Genomic DNA, 10,935 nt, shown 5'->3' on the forward strand with positions numbered 1-10,935 from the left:
GAACTCCCACCTAAGATATTAATGGAAAGGAAGAAATTTGGCTTTCTGGTGTCTGAGTTAAAAAGGAGAAATATTCAATTCCGGTGGGACGTCCCAGTTGGTATTATATTGAGATATCAAGGAGAAAGATACCAGTTAAATACTGTTGAAAGGGCGGAAGAATTTTATCAAAATAGGTTGAAAATGAATTTAACGTCTTCAGATATAATACAGGATAAGCAGAAGGAGCTGGAACTAAAGACAGAGACTGTACCAGATAAATTGCCTTTGGATTTATCGGATACCCCAGCTGGATTATCTACAAATTTGAGAGAAGTGCCATCTGATTTTAATGTGATGACTTATCAAGGCAAGGACAAGCATGGAAACCAATTAGAGGATATACAAGGGATAAAAAAGAAATGCGAGACACAAAAAATTAGGATGGAGGTCAAACCCACAAAAAGAAAACAAAAAAAGAAATAGGTTGTACAAAAATAGAAATTTCTAACCCAAGCAACAGTGAAGCCAGTGATTTTAAAATATGAATGATTATGTGAAAACATAGAGGAGGCGACATATTGGTCAATATCATCCTGAGGATAGTGGCAGATCTCTGCATTGCCGTAATTTTGGGACATGGAAAGAGCCTCAAATTGATGGTTTTGAATTATCTATTTTGAAACTTCTTTTTGTGTTGATAAATATATTATAATTATCTTGAATTATAAGGCAAGAGAATCACATTGGGACATGCAGAAGATCGGGTTGTTACCCAATACGATGATGGAAATTAATAATCCTGATGAAACCCACAATTATTATTATATGGAATACAATTATAATGTCACTCGGGTGGTTGTTTTTACTTTTATATATATAAGAAGATGTTTACTACTGATGGGGGCAGATATGATTGGAGATCTTGAATAAACTGTTGCATCCGCAAGCTATGTCACCCTATTATGGATGTTGGTTTTAACAATCCAGTGGAAAGACTTCAAGAAGATATTATATGGACTATAAATTTAAAGTTATTGTCTTTTCTTTTTTTTATTTAGATATAATGGAATATATATATATATATATTTTTAAGTAGTGTGGGCAGTGAATTAAAGATATCAAGAATTGTTGTGTATGGTAAATTTGTAAGACAGTGGGTGAATAAGCTAGCTACAGACTGATTAGTTTAAGAAAAGGGATTTTTAAGTGATACATTTAGGGGAGTGGAGGAAATGGATAGAGTGGAATAAATGTTAAATTAGATTTTATGGGGAGCCCGCTTTGAAATGTTATTAAAGTAGGACTTATTGTATAGTTTTAAAGTGGAAGGTGGTTTTGAATTGTTGCAATAATGCATAGATATAAAACACTATTATGCTAAATTAGAGTTATTTTATAATAGTTATAGTATAATGTGTTTGTTTTTTTTTGTTTTGTTTTTTTTTCTCTTCTTCTTTTCTGAAATGTATGGATAAAGGGGGATTTATAATACTTTTAGTAAGTAAAGGTCAGTATTTTGAGGAGGGAGTAAGTAATCTGTTATGAATTAGGGTTTTTTTTTGTTACGAAGAAGTCACAGGGGGGGAGGGGTGGGGGGGGGTTGGGGAGGGGGGGGAGGGGGGGGAAAAAGGGGGAAAAATTTGTATTTGAAAACCTTTTCAATAAAAAAAAAAAAAGTAAGTCCCGTAACCCATATCCTAATATCCAACCCCCCATCATCCAAAACTAGGCATATATGTCCCTAACTTCCTCAATACCAACTGCTACTGACCTTAAATGCAAGCTACTTAACGCAAGAAGCCTCATAAATAAAATACCTGAATTCCTCCCCTTACTAAATACAGCTATATTTGACATTATATTTGTCTGTGAAACGTGGCTAAATGCATCCCTCCCTGACTCCATTACCACAGTAAGAGACTATCATGTTTACCGGTCAGACCATGAAATCCATAGAAATATTCAAGTTACACAGGAGTTTGCTCTTCCTGAGACCATCGTCTGCGAGCTATCCTTAAATACTACATTTTGATTCTTACTATGTTACAGAACCCCTGATTATAACATCAAACACACAGACAAGTTAACTTCACTACTAACATGGGCAGCCTCCTGCCCACACCCTCTTTTCTTTCTTGGTGACCTCAATCTACAATCCGGGACTTGATCAACTAGTAACTAACAATACTAGACTCAACAACTGCTTAGATCTCATCTTCTGCAACAGTTTAAACTCAATTTATGGACTACAAATAAAAGAACCCTTTTCCAACAGTGACCACAGTATGATTGACTTTTGTCTCAACATATGTCCTCACAAAAATCATAATGATGGGATCCCCAGTTATAACTTTAAAAAAGCCAACTATGATCTCATAGACAGTGAACTCTTATCTCTTATTGGCAAATTCTATTCACTGGCTGTAATAGTATGGAAGAGGGTGATTCCATCAGGACCATGGTTGGGAGGGGCAGATACGGTGGGAGCAGGGGACCATATCGTGTTAGGGGGGCACGCACCCGCTGTCTTCAAGTGGTGGCATGCCTCGGCCCCGAAGGCTCCTCTCGTTCCCCGGGTTGTCCAGAGCTTCAGAGCCCAGGCCTTAGGCTGATGCTGTGCAATGCCAGGTCCGTGGTTAATAAGGCCCCTCTCATCTGCGAGTTAATTCAGGAGGGGGGAGCGGACCTGGCGGGTATTACAGAGACCTGGTTGGGCCAAGGGGGGGGTCCCCCTCGTAGAAATGTGCCCACCAGGTTTCCGAGCATTTCATCAGCCGAGAGCCCAGGGCAGGGGTGGGGGGTGGCAGTTGTCATTAAGGAAGGTCTTGATCTGAGGGAGACCACTGTACCACAGATAGCCGGATGTGAGTCTCTCCTGGTGAAGTGGGGCCATGGGATGCAGGTGGGCCTGCTGATCATGTACTTGGCTCCCTTCCACAGCTCCCTGCCCGAGCTTCTCAACGTTATTGCCGGAGTGGCGGTTGATACCCCCAGACTGGTGGTCATGGGGGACATCAACCTGCCATCAGCCAGTGAGGCGTCTGAGGTGGCCCAGGAGTTCATGGCTTCCATGATGGCCTTGGACCTCACACAACTAATTCATGGCCCTACTCACACGGGAGGACCCACTCTGGACTTGGTTTTTGTCTCTGGTCAGTGGTTGAATGGCCAGGATATAGGGGATATAGCTATTGAGCCCCTGTCATGGTCTGACCATTCTCTCCTGAGGCTGGACTTTCTGACCGCTGCACCCCACCGCAGGGAGGTGGAATCGATTAGGTGGTTCCGCCCCAGGCGCCTGATGGATCCGGAGAGATTCCAGAGGGAGCTTGGGCCTTTTCCTGAGGCTTTGGCTCACGACACGACTGAAGATCTGGTGGCCACCAGGGCTCAGGATCGTGTCGTGCCTTTGCGGCCTCTGACCCGGCGCCGCACCTGCCCAGCTCCTTGGTTCACCGAGGAGCTGAGGAAGATGAAGCGCCGGAAAAGACGCCTAGAGAGTGGTTGGAGGGCGAGTCATTCCGAATCCGATCGAACACTAATTAGGTCTCATATTAAGACCTATTTAGTGGTGATAAAAGTGGCAAAGTGTGATTACTTTTCCGCTCTTATTGCATCGGCAGATAATCGCCCAGCCACCTTGTTTAGAGTGACCTGCTCCCTCCTCCATCAGGGAGTGTGGGAGGACCCCTTGCAAGGACAGGCTGAGGATTTTGCACAGTATCTGCACAATAAAATCACTCAGATTCGGGAAGGCCTGGGTAGATTCCAGCGGGGTGGCTGAGGCGGGTCTTGAGAATGTTATCTGGGACGAGTTCGATCCTGTGACTCCTGAGGACGTGGACAGGATTCTGGGGAGGTTAAATGCAACCACATAGAAGAGCACATGACGGCCGTGGCCAGGGGGGCTTTTTATCAGGTTCGCCTGATACGTCAGTTGCGCCCCTTTCTGAGTCGGGATTCCTTATGCACAGTCATTCATGCTCTCGTCACTTCTTGCCTGGACTACGCCAATGCTCTCTACATGGGGCTCCCCTTGAGGAGCACCCAGAGGCTCCAACTGGTCCAGAATGCGGCCACGCGGGTGATTACGGGAGCGACATGGCACTCCCCTATAACACCTCTCCTGCGCGAGCTGCACTGGCTCCCGGTGGTCTTCCGGGTGCGCTTCAAGGTGTTGGTTCTCACCTTTAAAGCGCTCCATGGCTTAGGGCCAGGGTCTTTACGAGACCACCTTCTGCTACCAATAACCTCCCACCAGCCAATACGCTCTCACAGAGAGGGCCTTCTCAGGGTGCTATCGGTCAAGCAATGTCAGCTGGCGGCCCCCAGGGGGAGACCCTTCTCTGTGGGAGCACCCGCCCTCTGGAACGAGCTACATCCCGGAATACGGCTGATTCCGAATCTCCACACTTTCCGTAAGACCCTGAAGACGTTTTTATTTCAGCAAGCCGGCCTGGCCTGAATAGATTTTATGGGTTAGTTTTTTAATTGTATAGCTAGGGGGTTTAAATTGGGAGGCTGTTTAATTTAATTTATTTTTAATTATCTTAACTTTTATATTGTATGTTATTTTAATTCTCAGCTGTTCACCGCCCTGAGTCCCTTCAGGGAGAAGGGCGGGATATAAATTTAATAAATAAATAAATAAATAAAATAATACTGCTGAAGACCATTATAACATTTTTTTGCTCAAAGTCAAAAGAATCATCAAACTATACGTACCACTAATAACCCCCCCCAAAAAAACAGAAAAAATAAATTACCAATAACAATAAGGATGCTCCAATCCCCCAAAAAAATGTTTTTGGCAAAAAAACAGAACAAAGTACGTAGCTAACTTTAAAAGCTGCTACAAAAACGTATGCCACCAGATAAAGACTGAATGCACCAATTATCACATCAAACAAGAGGAAAACCTTCTGTGCACAAAATCCACCTGTGCCTTCTATAATTTTGTAAACAACAAACTTGAAGACTTGAGATCCATCCCACCCCTAAAAGGACCATACAATAAAGATTGTAATGATGAAACTGTTAAAGCCAACCTCTTTAGCACATTCTTTGGCTCAGTCTTTGTTAACAGCAACAGCACATACCCAATATTTCCCAATCATACCACGATTACAACGATCTAATACATATCGATTTTACAGATGACAACATTGAAAAGGCACTACACAGTCTAAAACCATCTCTATCTATTGGACCTGATGGACTATATGCCTACTTCTTTAAAAAGCTTTCCACTGCAATAGCCGAACCTCTAAGCATAATCTTTGAAAAATCTTTCAGGACCAACTCCTTTCCCAACCAATGGTCACTAGCTATGGTCATCCCTATCTTCAAAAAAGGAGACCCCAGCCTAGTTGAAAATTACAGACCAATCTCTTTATGTTGCGTCATCTGCAAAGTCATGGAATCAATCATTAACCAATCCATTACCCTCCACTTAGAGACAACCAACCTACTCTCCAGCAAACAGTTTGGTTTCAGAAAAAAATTATCTTGTAATCTGCAACTACTACACTGCAAAAACATATGGACTACACATCTCGAGGGCAAAGCAATAGACGCAATTTACATAGACTTCTGTAAAATCTTTGATTCAGTGGTACATGACAAACTACTTCTAAAACAAAAATCTTATGGCATTTCTGGACTCCTGCATAAATGGATAGCTGCGTGACAAACAGGCAACAAGTGGTCAAAATAGGAAGTGCTCTATCAAATCCTGTACCTGTTAACAGCGGTTTTCCCCAAGGCAACGTTTTAGGACCAACATTCTTTATATTTTACATAAATGATCTTTGTGATCTTATTAAAAGCAACTACATTCTCTTTGCTGATGATGTAAAAATATTCAACACCACTGACGATGCTGCTACCCTTCAAAAAGACCTTGACTATGTGTCAGATTGGTCAAACAAGTGGCAACTCCAAATCTCAACCAACAAATGCACTGTCTCACACATTGGCCCCAAAAAAATCAGAACATAAAATACAAGCTAGATGGACATGACCTTGTAGACAACCCTCACTGTGTCATCTCTTTGGAATACTCATCTCTAAAGATCTAAGTGCCAGAGCCCACTGTAACAACATTGCCAAAAAGGCATTAAGAGTTGTTAACCTAATCTTGTATAGTTTCTTCTCTGGTAATATTGTATTACTAACTAGAGCATACAAAACATTTGCTAGACCAATTCTCGAATACAGCTCATCTCTTTGGAACCTGCACTGCATAATGGACTTTAATACAATTGAACGTGTCCAGAAATATTTCACAAGAAGAGTCCTCCACTATTCCTCCTTATGCCACCAGACTTGAAATTTTGGGCTTAGACAATTTAGAACTACGCCACCTTTGGTCTGACCTAAGCGTAGTACATAAAATTATCTGCTACAATGTCCTTCCTGTCAATGGCTACTTCAGCTTCAACCACAACAATACACGAGCACACAGTAGATACGAACTTAAGGTAAACCACTCCAAACTCAATTGCAGAAAATATGACTTCAGCAACAGAGTGGTCAATGCCTGGAATGCACTACCTGAATCTGTGGTTTCTTCCCCAAACCCCGAAAATTTAAACCTTAGACTGTCTACTGTTGACCTCACCCCATTCCTAAGAGGTCTGTAAGGGGCGTACATAAGCGCACCAGCATGCCTACCATCCCTATCCTAATGTCCCTTTTTATTCATATCCATTTCATGTATTCATAATCATGTTTATACTTTTATCTGTTATCTGATATATGCTTGACAAATAAATAAAAAAATAAAAATAAAAATAAAAATAAAAATGAAATGAAATGAAATGAAATGAAATGAAATGAAATGAAATGAAATGTGTGTCTCCATGAATGTCATGGTGGCCTAGTGGTGCAGACGCCTGCCTCCCATTCTGAAGGTTGAGAGTTCAGTCCTAGGCAGCAGCAGATGTTTGTCTCCTAGAGCACAAAGAAAAAATATCTGCTGCAGACTCCATGTGGCATGGACATCTGGCTAGTAAACGCTTAGCTCCATCCAGTTGCCCTGACTCTACTCCAAATTAAGGGATTATAGGTCATAAAAAGGGTGTTTTATTTGAATATGTACCTCAAAATCAGTCTCGACTCCTGGCAACTGCTTGGACAAGTCCCTACAGTTTTTCTTGACAAGTTTTTGGAAGCAGTTTACCAGGCTTAAGAGACAGTGACTGGCCAAGATAACCCTGTTTGCTTTGTGCCTAAATTGGGACTAGAATTCCATTGTCTGTGTCTTAACTACTATATCAACCCAATCAGCTCTCAGATTTAACTTAGACTTGCAAAAATGATGATCCACAAACCAAACACAGACTGTCAAAGACTTGCTTTACTCTAATTTACAGGAAAAAATCATCTTATCGTCTTGTAGAAGAACAAAGGTTCTGGTCTATCTCTGCTCTGTCATTATTATTTGAGGACCTAGTAGCAATAACCAAACATGAATAATCATATCCTTATTCATATTACAATATGGCATATGATTTCATCTATCACTAATGCCAATGGGGTTTATATTGTGAATTGCTAGATCAGTGTTTCACAACCTCAGCAACTTTAAAATGCATGAACTTCAATTCTCCAAATTCTCCAACCATGCATAGAAATTGAAGTCTGACATATTAAAGTTGTTGAAGCTGGGAAATTTCACTTTAGCAGCAGATTTTCTTTGGTTGCATTCAGTTCATACTCAGTAAAAGTACCTTTCTCTATGAAAATTGTGTTGGGGTTTTTCTTTCTTGAGTATTGAAAGGAGGCACACCTGACATTAAGCAAGGTCTGCAATTAACAGCCATCCCAGAAAACTACCGTGGGGGCTGAGCAAACAATGTCTGATCAAGACAGCGACCAGGAACAGATGGGGGCAACTGGTTCAGACTGGTTCCCTCATCATACACCGCCTGGGAGGCTTTGGAGTGGATGGCTAATTTACAGCTAGAGGAGAAGCCGGAGAGAGCCAAATGGTCGCTGGGTGTGGGGAAGCTACCGGAGCTGGAGAAGACCTCCCAAGAAGTAACAACTGGCAGAAGCCGAGGCGAAGATGCTGCTTGGCAGCAAGAGCAGAAAGAAAATCTTCTTTCATGCTCTGCAATTACTGAGAGAGGCTGAGAAGAGTCATAAAGCTCGTGAAAGGTATGGATTGCCTGCCAGGAGGGAGGATGAACGTCCCGGGGGTGAAACGGAGGCTGCTGCTTGTGTGGAAGAGACAACCCAAGCCTGAGAAGAAACAGCTCAGGCCTCCAGAACTCAAGTGGCTACTGCAGCCCAGGGCCCACCTGCTGAGCAGGTCCTGCCACAGAGGCGAAGCAAGCCCAAAATTCCCTTATTATCAGTAAGATATGAGGGAGATCTGAAAGGACTGGGATTCTTTTTAACCCAAGTGTGGAACCACATGCAGGACTGCGGGGAGGATTTCCCCTCAGATGCTGCATGCGTGAGGTACATTACCAAGGCCCTGGAGGGGGTGGCAGCTGAGTGGATGATGGGACTCCATAATGAAAATTCCCCCCTGAAATTATGACCAATTCATGGCAGCCCTCCGAACACGTTTTTCTTTCTTCTTTTTTTTTTGCAAAAAGTTTTTTTATTTTTTTCCAAACATACAAATTACATCCTTTCAGAACAGAGCTTTGATCTGGTCATCACTTTGTTCAATTTTTAACAAAATCTTTAACAAAATTTTATCTATTCTTTTTTGCCATAGCACTTATTTCTTAATTTTAAATCACAAATTCAACTAATACCATCTTAAAAAAATTAACACATATTTACTTAATCAAAACAATTACCCTTCTATTTAACCCACCTTAATTCTTAATTCAATTAATAACTCATAATACAACAATTCTTACCCTAATTCTTCTTTAGTTTCAATCAGGAACAAAGTTCAATATAAAAACAGTCAATAAATATTAGAAAATCAATAAATAGCCATGATCAAGCAATGATCATCCAGAGAAATCAAATATAGAGTTACAGCATATCAGCAGGTAAAATGGTGTAGTGTCCACACAAACCATAATTCAGCTTTCCTTAAGTACATTGGCTACAGAACTCAGCCAATCAGGATGCATGATGATGCAACACAGTTTTTAAAGCTACATAATACTTTTAGCTACAAATACACAATGTTGATTTATATATTTCCTGACCAACCAGTTGGGAAATAACAATTTCCTAACATACTCCCCTTTGGACAGGACAATATGTAATGGCTTACAATCTTAGCCGATAACTTTCACAACATGTTCTATGTTTAATCGCATCCTGAGGTTTAGTAAAATTATCAGCAATATTATTCTCCGACATACAATATTCCAATTGTATCATTTTACTCTGTATACTTTGCCTTACATTTAAGTACCTAATATCATTGTGTTTAGATCTTGTTTTCACAGCCAAATTCGTTGCCATTTTAATAGTAGCTTGGTTATCCTCAAATACTACAATTGGATCATTTACAGTTAAACCAATATCTATCATCAGTTGTTGATAATATATTAGTTCTGTGAACATTAAAGACAGACAGGAAAATTCAGCCTCCATCGTTGATAAACTAATTTTTGCCTGATTGATTTCCATCCAATTAATGAATTCCCTAACATTATTGCAGTACCTGATGTTGATTTTCTTGTAGATAAATCAGTAGCAAAACTAGCATCAGCATATGCAGTTAGTACACGATCATAGTTAGGTTCTAAATATAACGCATAATGCATTGTTTGTTTTAAATATCTTAGTATTTGCTTTGCAGCTTGTCAATGCCTCTCAGTTGGTTCTGCATTATACCTAGCTAATTGATTAACACAATAGGAAATATCTGGCCTAGACCAATTACTAATATAAGATAGACTACCAATCAAGGATTGATAAATCTCCTTGCTGAGTACAGGACTTTGTATATCTCCATGTTTGAAATCCTGACTCATAGGTGTTTTCGCTGGCTTACATAGTTCCATATTATAGCGTTTTAACAATTGGCTAATTTTACTAGATTGTGACAGTTTATACCCTCTAGTTGTTTTCACAATATCAAGACCTAAATAATGTTTGATTTTACCTAGATTTCTAATTCTAAATTTCTTCTGTAACATATAAATAAGTTCTATTGCTTCCTATTCAGTTTTTGTTACAATAGCAATATTGTCTGTAAACAAGAGTAAAAATGAAATCAAACCATCTTTCTCCCGTTTAAATAGACATTTATCTGCTACACCTTCCATAAAATCCATAGCATTCAGTTCTTTAACTATACATCTATTCCAGTCAATCCCTGATTGCTTCAAACCATAAAGGCTCTTTTTTAATTTCCAGCAATCAGTTCACTCATCCATTCTTACACCTAATGGCTTTTTCATATAGATATTGTGATGTAAAGATGCATGTAAATATGCTGTCTCAACATCTGTATGAGTAATTTGATAATCATTCTTCGCTGCCCACACTAACATTGTTCTTAATGTGGCTGCTCTTAAACTGGGAGCAAAAACTTCATCATAGTCTTTTTCAGATTGAGTGAAACCTTGAGCGACTAATCGTGCTTTATAGATTACAGTTCCATCAGCACCTGTCTTTAATTTATAAACCTATTTACAACCAATTAACCATTCTCCTGGTGGTAATTGAACATTTTCATATACATCTAACTCATTAACAATTTAAGTTCTCTATCCATAGCTTCCTTCCAAGCTATTTGATCCTTTTCAGGATACATTCTGATATCATTGTAGTTAGAAGGTTCTATATTTACTTGACAAACCACACTTGCTTGAAACATGTTGGGTTGATGTCTTACCCTAGTAGATCTTCTAGGTAATATAGGACTCATAACTCATAACTTTCATCTAATTCCTCCCCTAAACCTTCTTCTCTTTTTACAGTAGTTTCTACATCATCTATTTCATCTTCAGGGGTATTATTGAA

This window comes from Pantherophis guttatus, chromosome 7, assembly GCF_059756535.1.
Source record: "Pantherophis guttatus breed Tessera chromosome 7, ASM5975653v1, whole genome shotgun sequence".
In the NCBI taxonomy this organism is placed as follows: domain Eukaryota; kingdom Metazoa; phylum Chordata; class Lepidosauria; order Squamata; family Colubridae; genus Pantherophis; species Pantherophis guttatus.